The sequence below is a fragment of the Carcharhinus amblyrhynchos genome, chromosome 21 (genome assembly GCF_965287045.1).
Source record: "Carcharhinus amblyrhynchos chromosome 21, sCarAmb.v2.hapA, whole genome shotgun sequence".
Taxonomy (NCBI): Eukaryota; Metazoa; Chordata; class Chondrichthyes; order Carcharhiniformes; family Carcharhinidae; genus Carcharhinus; species Carcharhinus amblyrhynchos.
In genome coordinates, this window is record NC_137344.1 from 39,143,309 (window position 1) to 39,155,503 (window position 12,195).

The following is a 12,195-nucleotide window of genomic DNA, read 5'->3' on the forward strand; positions in this document are numbered from 1 at the left end:
GAGGACTCAGTGATGGTATTGCCCTTGAATGTGAAGAGACAATGGCTGGATGTTCTCTTTTTAGAGATGGTCATTGCCTGGCATTTATTGGCACAGATGTTACTGGTCACTTATCAGCCCAAGCCTGGATATTGTTTAGGTGCTGTTGTATATGGAGAAAAATCGATTCAGTATCTATGGTGCTGATCGTTGTGCACTTGTCAGCAAACACCCAAATTTATGACCTAATGATGGAAGGAAGGTCATTGATGAAGTAGCTGAAGATGGTTGGATTTAAGACACGGCGCTGAGGAACTCCTGCAGCAATATTCTGGGCTAAGGTAATTGGCCTTCAACAACCACGACTATCTTTCTTTGTGCTAGATATGACTGCAATGAATGGAGAGTTTTCCCCCAGAATGACTCCAGTTTTGCTAGTGTCTCTTTGATGCCATACTCATCAAATGCTGCCTTGATGTCAAGGGCAATCACTTTCACTTCAGTTTTCCCACACTAGATTCACAAGAGGAATACTTATTTCTTCATTTTCTCTAGATTAGTGACTCTGGATGTACTCTTTATTTCCTGAATCTTTCACTTTTCCCTTTCATTTAACTTTTCACTTCCAATTTCTATCTCTCTTCAATTGTATCTCAGCACATCAAGTGCCATTCATTTTGGTTTCAAGTCTGTTCAATTATCATTAAATGCATTAATCTACTTTGAAGCCCTCCTATACACCAGATGGTAATTTTGAATATTTCACAAAAATAATCTAAAATGCATCACTTGAACATCTATTCAACTCTGAAATATGATGGACTGACTTTTATTTTCTGAAGGCTACCTTGGCAATATTTAAAAAAAAGAGAAACAAAAATACAATTATTTTTTATCAGCACAAATTGCAGGCATCAGGGCAGATAGGTTTGGAAAGAGAAAAGAAGGGGCTGAATTTTCCAGCCCTACTCATTGATGGGATCTTCCAGACCTGCCTATGGGTTTGCCAGCAGCAGAGGACGTGAGCCATGCAAAACAGCATAGATATTGGCAGGACTGGAAGCTCCTGTGACAAACGGCAGGCCACCTCTGCTGCTGGAAAACATTCCATGGGGTTTAGCAGAATGTGATGGCCTCAGTGGTGGGACCGGGGACCAATGAGGCCCCCCCGAAAGGTTGGGAGCAAGGGGATGCACCTTGGCCAGTGCAAACCTGGCAGTGCCAGACTGGCACCCTGGCAGTGCCACCTGGAACCCTGCCATTGCCCACTAGGTACCCTGGCACTGCCAGACTGGCACTCTGCAATGCCCAGAGGGCACTGGGCAGTGCCAAGGGGGTGGGGCCTCACAGAGTTGTGGCTAGATTCGGGTGGAGCCTGACAGGGGTGGTAAGAGGGAAACCTGACCTGGCTAAGCTGTATCAAACATTACTGGGACTCGCACTCCTCCGTCAAAATTGCTCATTATGCAAGGATAATCACAGTGAGTAAATATAATTCCTGGCTTATGCTCTGTACTGTTAACTATCTCCTTCACCAGCCCCCACCCTGCCTCCTGTGGTGCCCAACACACTTCCCCAACAAAGGTGAGGAGGTTATGGATGTCTTTGTCACTTGAGGTTGAGTCCGTCCAATCAGTTTGCTTTGCCACATCCTCCTACTTTTTCCATGCTCACCATTGTCCAAATCCCATGACTTTGGGATTTTCATCTGATGAAGAAGCAGCGCTCTGAAAGCTTGTGATTCCAAATGTTAATCTTTAACCCGGTGTTGTGAAACTTCTTACTGAGTCTACACATTCACAGAGGGAGCATGACATTGACAACTTTCATTTAGCAAAATGTAATAGATAGTTCAGAACTAAAAAATTAAATTAAATTTAACACTCTGGCTTCATCGTTACAGTGGCGAACCCTCTGAGACTTTGATGATATTACTCGAATGTAATCCTTCCCAGGCATCATTGTTTCTTATCCAAACACTGTAACGTGTCTGCCATCGTCATCAGTTATAACCATCACTGTCTGGTGACCATCTTCCTCCAACCTTTATCTGTTTGAATATTTCTCTTTCTAAATCCCACCAAGGAAAGAATCTTTTGAGGTCAGCCTTCACTCGCAGTGTAAATGCAGAATTTGATCTGTTTGCGGTAAGGATTTGAGGAAGCAGCTGAAGATGGCTGGGCTGAGGATATGTCCCTGCAGAATTCTGGCAGCAATGTCCTTGGGCTATTGTGGCACAGACCCTGCAGTGGTGTGACTCCAGCCCCTGGAGAATTTTCTCTTTGACCTCCATTTCTGTCAGTTTATCACGCACCTTTTCAGTCATCATGAAGAGTAATAATGGTCGACAAATCAATTTTCTTGAGAGTGCACTTTAAAAACCGAAATAAAATTATTACTTTCCAGCTGAACAAACAGAAATGAGATGATGGTTATAAAATTAAAATGTCATGTCAGGGTTGAGATGGTGGAAGTAACTCATTTGGACTTTACTGATCTTTTCTGACAATTTGCCCACTTTAGTTTCAACTGCTGCCTCGATACCACTGCATGATATCAATTTTTAAAAATTATTTCATGGAAGGTGGACATCATTGACAATTATTGCCTATCCCTAATTGCCCTTCAACTGAATGACTTGCTAAGCCATTTTAAAGGGCTCAATGTTCTGTCCACAACTCAGTTTTTGGCTTTCCTCTATTAATAGGAACCACATTTGGATCTTGCGAGATTTAAAGCTTGTTTGGGTTTTGAAGGGTTTCAGCAACATGAAAATCCTCCGCTGTATCTTTGTCAATCCAATGGCTCGAAGTTTCGGTGGTACGGGAGGTAGTTGAGATGAAAGGTTGATAAGGAGGCCATTCCTGACACAATCTTTGCCGATTGCCACCTTGCCATGGGTGAGCCAGAGATATGCAGTGTCAAATGCTGATTTGATGGTCAACCTGCCATTTTGACCCCACCACGTCGACACTATCACTTAAATATACACAGAATGAATATATGGTTCAGTGCTATCATAGAATCCCTACACTGCAGAAGGGGGCCATTTGGCCCATAGAGTCTGCACCGATCACAATCCCACCCGAGCCCTATTCCCGTAAACGCGAACATTTACCCCACTAATCCCTCTGACACTAGCGTCAATTTAGCATGGCCAATCCACCTAATCTGCTCATTTTTGTACTGTGGGAGGGCAGCGGAGCACACGGAGCATACCCACGCAAACATGGGGAGAACATGCAAATTCCACACAGATAGTGACCTGAAGCCGGAATTAAACCCAGGACGCTGGTGCTGTGAGGCAGCAATGCTAACCACTGTGCCACCATGCTGCCCACAAATTTACAGCATTATCTAACAGGCAGGTCAGCACCTTTGACTATCTACTTTCTGTCGCAGGGTTAGTGGGAATACTGTTTGATGCAAGAGTTAAGCAAAGTGGATTAGTTCAGGTGGAATTGCTGAATGTTGGTGCTGGATATTGGGAACATGCTGTGTCCTTCAGAAGGACCTCTGGAAGAACAACTTGCACCCAGCTGAGGAGGCAACGGTTGCCATTCCTCTTGGATCCTGCAGTGTCAGAGGTGATGAAGCAACAGCAGCAGAGAAGATAAGCTGCCTCGCAGAGGGAGGTGCATGGAGGTCTTGGCAGGAAGCATACCCACCTTGGGTCTTCAGGGAACATTTCTGTTACCTGAATGGACAAGTGTATGCAATGGTTAAGATTCACTAAGGAGGCACTCACAAAACTGTGCTACCTCTTGGATCCAGACCTATCAGCCTCAGATTAGAACTGTCAAGGTGATCACAGCACTGCACATTCGTCCTAACAAATCCTTCCTGGTTGGAACAGATAGCATTGCCAGCAGCTTACCATTCACCATCCATCATAGCGTCTGAGAGGTCACAAAACTCTGGGCAATGAAAGGGATTTCACAGCCTTTTCTCAAATGAAGGAAGATAGCCTGGTGTTTGTCTTTCTCAGGACATCTTCCTGCTGCAAGGAGCCATCAACTTCACACGTATGGTCTTGCAGGTGCCACATATCAATGAAACTGCAAGGAGTACCTCACACTCAAGGTGAAGTTGGTATGCGACCACGCACTGAAAACTAGAGATTAGAAGCATCAAAGGTGAAGTGTACACAATTCTGACAGGGCTTGATATGGTAGATGCAGGATGGATGCTTCTCCGGGTTGGTGGAGGGAATTGGTCTAAAGCCAGGCGAGATAGTCTCAGAATAAGGAGTAGGCCGTTTAAGACTGAGAAGAAGGGGAATTTCTCCACTCAAAGGGTGGTAAATCTTTGGAATTCTTTACCATGGAGGGCTGTGGAGACTCAATCATTGAGGATGTTCAGAGCGAAACTCAATACATTTCTGGATGCTGATGGCATCCAGGGATATGGGGATAGTGCAAGAAGACGGCGTTGATGAAGAACACCAGGCCATAATTTAGTAGAGTGTCAGAGCAGGTTCAAGGGGCCAAATGGCCTACTCTTGCTACTATGTTGTTATATTCCTAACACCATGGTGGTGAGTGCCTGCTATCTTAGCATCAGTCATGATGCTTTCATCCTGCCCCAGTCCGCTTGCTCTGGCAATCATCTAGCAACCAGGGACAAACCACTGTATTCCCTACTCATTTTCCCATATGCAACCACCACCCAACAGATGGCCAACACTCATATAATCAGATCCATGTTGAAACGAGAAACATTGTTGAGCAGATCATTGACAACCTGAAGTAAGAGTACCTTTCTGTAGTCCTTTTAGGGGGAGACCTCCAGTCCTCATCAGAGCAGGTATCCTGTGTCTTGGTGGTCTGCTGTATCCTCCACAACCTGGTGTTGGCCATACTAACCTTTCCCCACTGTCCTGGTTGTAGCCCACTCATACCTGATGACTCACCACGCCTGGACCTTACCTCCATCACTTTGAATGGGCGTGAGCTAATCATAGTACCTCGTGGTACTATCACTAGGCTATTAATCCAGAAACTCAGCTAATGCTCTGGGAATCCAGGTTCAAATCCTACCATGGCAGATGGTGGAATTTGAATTCAGTAAAAGAAAAACCTGGAGTTAAGAATCTACTGATGACCATGAAACCATTGTCGATTGTCAAAAACCCCATCTGGTTCATTAATGTCCTTTAGGGAAGGAAATCTGCCATCCTTACCTGGTCTGGCCTAGATGTGACTCCAGAGTTACAGCAATGTGGTTGACTCTTAAGTATCCTCTGAACAACGGGGTAATAAATGCTGGCCAGCCAGCGATGCCTAATGTCCCAATGAATGAATGAGAAAAACATGAAATATACATGACTGGGCCATTCAATCCAACTGATTTCTAGTAGTTCTAATGCTCCTCATGAACTTCCCCACACCTTCTTTAATTGAACATATTAAATATGTTCCAAATATATTCTATTCCTTTCTTACATATTTATCTGTGCGTCGGTGCGATTCACCTGAACTATTCCTGGTGGTAGCAAATTCCACATTGTAACCACTCTACATAAATCAGTTCTTTAGTGAATTTGCAATTGGATTTATTAATCATAGAATCCCTATAGTGCAGAGTCTGCACCAACAGAGCATTCCCAGGCCCGATCCCCACAGCCCCACGCATTTACTCGCTATTCCCCTAACCTACACATCTTGAGGGGGCATTAAGGGGCAATTTAGCATGGCTATTACACCTAACCTACACATCTTTGGAGTGTGGGAGGAAACCGGTGGACCCAGAGGAAACCCACGCAGACACGGGGAGAATGTGCATTCTCCACGCAGACAGTCTGAATAGTTGCTTCGGGAACTTCAGTTTCCTCTCACAATTCAAAGATATTGCTGGATTGGCCATGTAAATTGCCCCTTAGTGTCAGGAGGATCAGCAGGTTAAACATGCGGGGTTACTGGGACAGGGCCTGGAAGGGATAGCCGTCGGTGCAGGCTTGATGGGCCGAATGGCCTCTTTCTGCACTGTAGGGATTCTCAGATTTACGAACTCTAGTCTTGGCTCCTCCAACAACATCCTCCCCCACCCTGCTATGAAGACTTCCACTGTGTTTCCTCTCTCAAACTCATCCTAATCTTAAGGATCACTTTTAAAGTATCCCAAGCCTTTCCTTTCCTCATGAACAGCCGTTTCGATCTCTCGTGACAGGCACAACCGCTCAGATCTTGCACTGTCGTTGTCAATCCACCAGAAACGTTTAGGCTTCAAAGCCGGCAGACAGATTGGCTGATCTGCCTCACTGGCGGGCATCAGCAGCACACTCACTCATGACGAGAAGTAGTCTGCCTTCAATCTGCCGCACAGCTTTACTGATCTCTCTCTGAGATGCAGCCAAAGGCATCGCACCTGTTCCCAGTAAGAAATGGTGAGCTGCTAAGCCGCCCCGCTGAGTCCCCTCACACAGACAACCACTCCCACTGAGAAACCTACAGCCGACAAACTGCTCCAATGATCCGCCTCCACCTGTAAGGAATACAAGAGCCTTCAAGCTGCTCCGCTGACATCATCCATACCCCTGATCGTATCCCTGCCTGGTGCAGCTCCCCGATATGCCCTGCTCGCTGTCCTTCTCAGGTTCACCAATACACATCACACACAAAAAAAAATCCCCCACAGAACTGCTGATTTAAATCATCATTTAAACGTGGCTACATCCCTCAGCTGAAGCTGGCCAGAAGTGTGAATGGTCTTTTGAGTGTGTTGTTGCCATGGGGACCATCACGACACAGCTCTAACACTCGTGTTGGAACCGAAATAAACAAGGGTGGGTGGGATTTTCCAGCCCTGCCTGCCCCGAAACTGGAAACCTCCCCCCAAGGTCAACAGTTCTTTGCATGGTCCGCGCCCTCCTGCCCCTCCCACCCACCCCACTATGATTCCCATGATGGGTGGGATGTGAAAATATTCCCCCCACCCGAATGTATTTTTTCAATATTTTAAACTTCAAGAGAATCCGTTGACGCAGCTTTGTGATGTCATGTCTCTCCTTATAGATGTGCGGCTTAGGTTGATTGGCCACGCTAAATAGCTCCTTAGTGTCACAGGGTCTGGCTAGGGTAAATGCTTGGGGTTATGGGGATAGAGCCTGGGTTGGGATTGTGGTCAGTGTAGGTTTGATGGGCTGAATAGTCCCCTTCTGCACTGTGGGGATTCTATGTGGTCTTTATTTTCAATATTTTCACGAACATGTGAAAGACACTCTCCTGGAGTTGGAGTGTCACTACACAACCCCAAATACTTATCAAGTCAACAACTGAGAAGGAACAGGAGTAGGCCGCTCAGCCTCTGGGACCTGCTCCATCATTCAATAAGGTGGCTGATCTGATTGTGGCCTTCATTTCACTTTACTGCCTCTCCCCCCGAGCCCCTAACTCCCTTGTCAATCAAACATCTGTCCAACTCGACCCTCACTATATTAAACCATCCAGCCTCCACTCTTCCTGGGAAAGAGAGTTCCAAACACTAACAATCCTCCTCAAGAGAAAATTCTTCTTCATCTCAGTCTTATTTTGAAAATATGCCCCCAGCTCGAAATTCCCTCCAAGATGGGAAAAATTATCTTCGCGTCTACCCGGTCAAGCCCCCTGAGAGTCCATTTCAATAAAATCAAAATCATTGGCTGGAATTTTCCAGCTCTGCATGACCTGATGCCTCTGCAAGCGAAGATGGAGAACTTGGCGCTCAGCCAAACTTCCCTTCACTGCAGCAGGACTGGAGAATCCCACCGATGTAAACAGCCAGGGAATCCCAGCCACTTTGCCTCTTTCCTGCTGACAAGATTAAGTTGAAATATCTGCATCTGTACCCTTTCCTTTTCCTTAGCTTTTGTGTTCCATCCATGCAGCTTTCTTAAGGAGTCTGACTCCGCTGCTTCTTATCAGATGGACAAACCATATGAGTCTTCCTCTGGTTGATCAAAGAATGGACCAGATGTTATTTGAGTTTTCTAGTTTACTAGTTTGTCGCATGTCGTGTCCAATGAGTCCTTTTCAAGCATCTGTTAGTGAAAGCATGCAGTCTCTTCCAGTACCTTGGTTACATTCCAAGTCTGCATACAATGGACCCTGAGAGCCAGTCAACTGCTGTAACACCACTTTAATGCAGTTCCAAGCTGATGATCTTATATGCCCTCATACTCATTGGGAGAATTGAACTGGGGTCTTTAAGGGTCCATTCAAGCTTTTACTTCCTCTATTTTGTTTCCCTCTGTCGACAATTAGCAATCTGCTAAAGAAATCTGCTGCACTCTTTCAATGTGACAGCTTTCCCCTCGACAGTTGGACTTCTCATTTTGACCCAACTGCTCCAGTACTGATCTTACTCATGCTTTTAATCCAAGCCAACCCTTAAAAGTCAATGAAAAACGTGGAGTGGCCTCTTCTGTAAACAAGGGAATTCTCAGATTTGGATCAAACATTTAGGACTACATCTTCGTGCAGTCGGATCAACTCCACAGGTCTTTGAGGATGGCAGGGTTCCTGCCTCCATTCTCACCACTGGCAACTTTTGCTGGGACAGGATGGCGGGGGGGGGGGGGGAGCAGGTAGTGAGCCAACACCCTGTACCCTCCACTCCTCCACATCTACTGGGCTCCAATGTGGGGTAAACATTCCATACTCCCCTCTCCCCTCACCTCAAGCAGCTTGGGAGTTGGGCCAACTTCTTGATTCCAAGGTCTCTCAGAGTTATCATGAAACATTGGCTGGAATTCTCTGGCCATACTCATCTCATTGCTGGAGCCAGTGAATTTGGTGCCCAACCAAATCTCCATTCACTACAAAGAATCCCAGCTGTGGGCAAAGTCGGAACAGCCAGTCCAATGTCTGGATTCAGGAACCTTTTGAAAGGTTAAAGGACTTTCCTGTGCCCCTCCCATATCCCCTCTATGCCCTTTTCCTGTCCCCATGCCCCTACTGTGGCAGCCCCCCCCCCCGCATATCCTCCATACCCACTCACAAACTATGCATTCTAGAACCAATTATTCATGCAATAATGGCAAATCTTAAATGCACTAAAATTTTAAAAAAAGGTGAAAAGGCTCCTTTGAAAAAGAAATTGCTCTTACAACCCTATAAAAGTGTCAATGAGACAAAAACATTATGCCTGACAGATTTATCTTACTTCATGTCTCTTAAACTTGTCCAAATAAACCGACAAACTTGGAAGAAAGAATAGTTTATTATAACCTCATAAAGATGCCCATCAATCAAAGCAAACATTCCACTTTTACCTGTGAATATAGACCTCAGCTGAGCTAATCCATTGATGAGTTTTGGAAATCAGTCAAGCATTAACAATGAGGCCATCAGGAAATGACACCAACAGAAACAGATGGTCAAACATCTGTTTCTCCAGGTACAGAAATTGACCAAGTATTTTCTGAACATCAGCTGACAAAACATGTATCAATGAAAAAGTTGAACGTTGCCTGTTCGTTGTGGGCTCGTCTCTTCATCCTGTCCTGCTTGTGACACAGGAACATCTCTAAATTCTACCTGTTCAAAACAGAAACTGATGGATTAATGTATAGAAGAATTATATAAGATAAAATAAAACCCAGACTTCAAGTTACAAGTGAGAGGAGATAAAAAGATGCACACATATGATATACTTTTGAGCACATTACATATCTTCATGGATCAATGAAGTCAATCTTTGATTGCCTTTCTTTCTTTTTTCCAAAGGAATGGCAAGAATAATTATTTCAAACATTTGTGAAGGTTTGAATGGAATAAAAGGAGAAACTGTTTCAAGTATTTGAAAGCTATAGTTTGGCACAACACCAAACATGAAAACAAATTGGTACGAAGAATTTATTGATAAGAAATAGTGCACAAATATTAAAATATCCGCTTAAAACAGGCATCAAGTAAAAAAGATGAAAGAGCTCAATGCAAAATCACATTGGCGTGGTAGATTGTCGCTGCTACGCACATATTTTCTTACGTTTAGTTAGTTTTTGATTGGTGCAGAATGGGGATGGGTGGGCTGAGGGGGGGAGGGACAATAAATGTGCAGCAAGGAATTTAGTTACATTTTTCAACAATAGAAAATGGCTGGCAAGCATCACGGAGAGGAATAGTTAACACTGATAAACCAGAACATCCAGTGCTTTAGTATGTAATGGTGCTACTCATATCAGAAGGAGTATGGATTTCCCTAAAGTACAGCAATTATTTGAATCATGATCCTTTTAGTGTACCAATGGATATATATGATGCCATTATTTGGTTAATACCCATGGATTCATTCTTTTATAGTGCCTGTTATTGCCTTTTGAGCACAATATGAAGATTTTTTTTCATGGCATGATGTTGCCCATCTCTCTTTGCCCTTGAGAAGGTCATGGTGAGCCACTTTCTTAAACCATTGCAGTCTATGTGGTGTAGGTACATCCATCATGCTGTTGGAAAGGGAATTCCAGGATTTTGATCTCGTGACAGTGGAGAAAAGGCAATATGGCTCCAAGTCAGGATAATGTGTAGCTTGGAGGGGAACTTGCAAGAACTTGAGGTGGTGGTGGTGTTGCAAAGCTGCCCGTATCCTTCTAGTTGGTGGAGGTCAGTGGTTTGGAAGGTGCTGTTGAACAGTGAGTCATTGCAGCGCATCTTGTATATGGTATGCACACTTGCTGCCACTGTGTGTTGGTGGTAGAGTGCATGAATGTTTAGACTGATGGATGGAGTCAAGTGAGCTGTTTTATCCTGGATGGTGTTGATCTTCTTGAGTGATGTTGGAGTCACACTCATCCAGGCAAGTGGAGAAAATTCTATCACACTCCTGACTTGTGCCTTGTAGGTGGCAGACAGGCTGTGGGAAGTGATTTACTTGTCTCTGATCTTGTCTCTTGTAGCCACAGTATTTATATGGCTGGTCCAGTTCAGTTTCTGGTCAACAGTAACCCACAAGGCGTTTCGTAGGGGCTTCAGCAATGGTAATACCATTGAATATCAAGGGGAAACAGTTAGATTCTTTCATGTTGGAGATGGTCATTGCTTGTCAACTGGCATGAAGACCACTTGTCACTTATCACACAAGCTTGAACATTGTCCAGGTTTTACTGCATATGGGCACGGACTGTTTCATTACCTGAGGAGTCGCAAATGATGCTGAACACTATGCAGTCATCAGTGAATATCACCGCTTCTGTCCTTATGATGGAGGCAAGGTCATTGATGACAGTACCCTGAGGAATTCCCATAGCAATGACCTGGGATTGAGTTAACTTGCCTCCAATAACCACAACTCTCTTTCCACTGAAGAGTTTTCTCCCTGATTCGCATTGACTTAGATTTTGATAGGATTCCTTGATGCCTCACTCAGTTAATTGCTTGATGTCGAGGGCAGCCACTCCCACGTCCCCTCTTGAGTTCAGCTCATTTTTCCATGTTTGGGCCAAGGCTGTAATGAGATCAGGAGTTGAGTGGCCCTGGCAGAACCCAAACTGAACACCAATGAGCAAGTTACCATGGCTTGATAGCCCTGTCAATTACACTTCTATCACTTTGCTGATGATTGAGAGGAGACTGATGGGCTGGGTTGCTTTTCTCCTGCTCTTAGTGGACAGGACATATTTGGCCAAGTTCCCTAATTGCCAAACTATAGTGGTACTGGAACAACTTGATTACAGCTCATTCTGGAGTACAAGTCTTCAGTACTTGTGCTGGGATTTGGGATTACTGCAGTTACCAAAATGGCTGCAGCACTGAGTATAATTTTCAGCTGGCATCATTTCAAATAATTGAGGATAATAAATAAGTAATTGTATAAGATTTGCCTATTAGCATGAAATGTTAAAACACTGTTTAATTTTTTGGGAAATAATTTATTTCTCCATTGATACCAATGTTTCACTGGGGATACAGTTGATTTTGCACCAGGTACTCTAGTAAAGCTGTAAGGTTAATTTAGTAGTGTCACAAGTATCCCCTGGTCACCGCACTGTGGCGTTTGTTCGGGTACATCAAGGGGCAATTTAGCATGGCCAATGCACCTAACTCACACATCTTTGGACTGTAGGCGGAAACCAGAGCATCCGGTGGATCCCACGCAGACATGGGGAGAACATGCAGACACTGCACAGACAGTGACCCAAGCCAGGAATCAAACCCGGGTCCCTGGTGCAGGGAGGCAGCAGTGTCACTGACTAGATTCCATAGACATGTACAGCGTATAAGGATGTCACTCAGCCTATCA

General features: G+C 44.6%; 1 protein-coding gene and 1 long non-coding RNA gene across 3 annotated transcripts in view; one reads left to right on the top strand and one right to left on the bottom strand.

The window, feature by feature from the left end:
- The window catches only part of LOC145356372 (protein shisa-6-like), a 519,167-nt gene that overhangs the window by 295,577 nt on the left and 211,395 nt on the right, over positions 1 to 12,195 (top strand). The gene's annotated exons all lie outside the window — the stretch shown is intronic.
- The window catches only part of LOC145356373 (uncharacterized), a 144,425-nt gene continuing 141,654 nt past the window's right edge, over positions 9,425 to 12,195 (bottom strand). The window contains exon 3 of the long non-coding RNA XR_013889127.1: positions 9,425 to 9,494. This is a non-coding gene — a long non-coding RNA (uncharacterized LOC145356373). The remainder of the gene's footprint in view (positions 9,495 to 12,195) is intronic.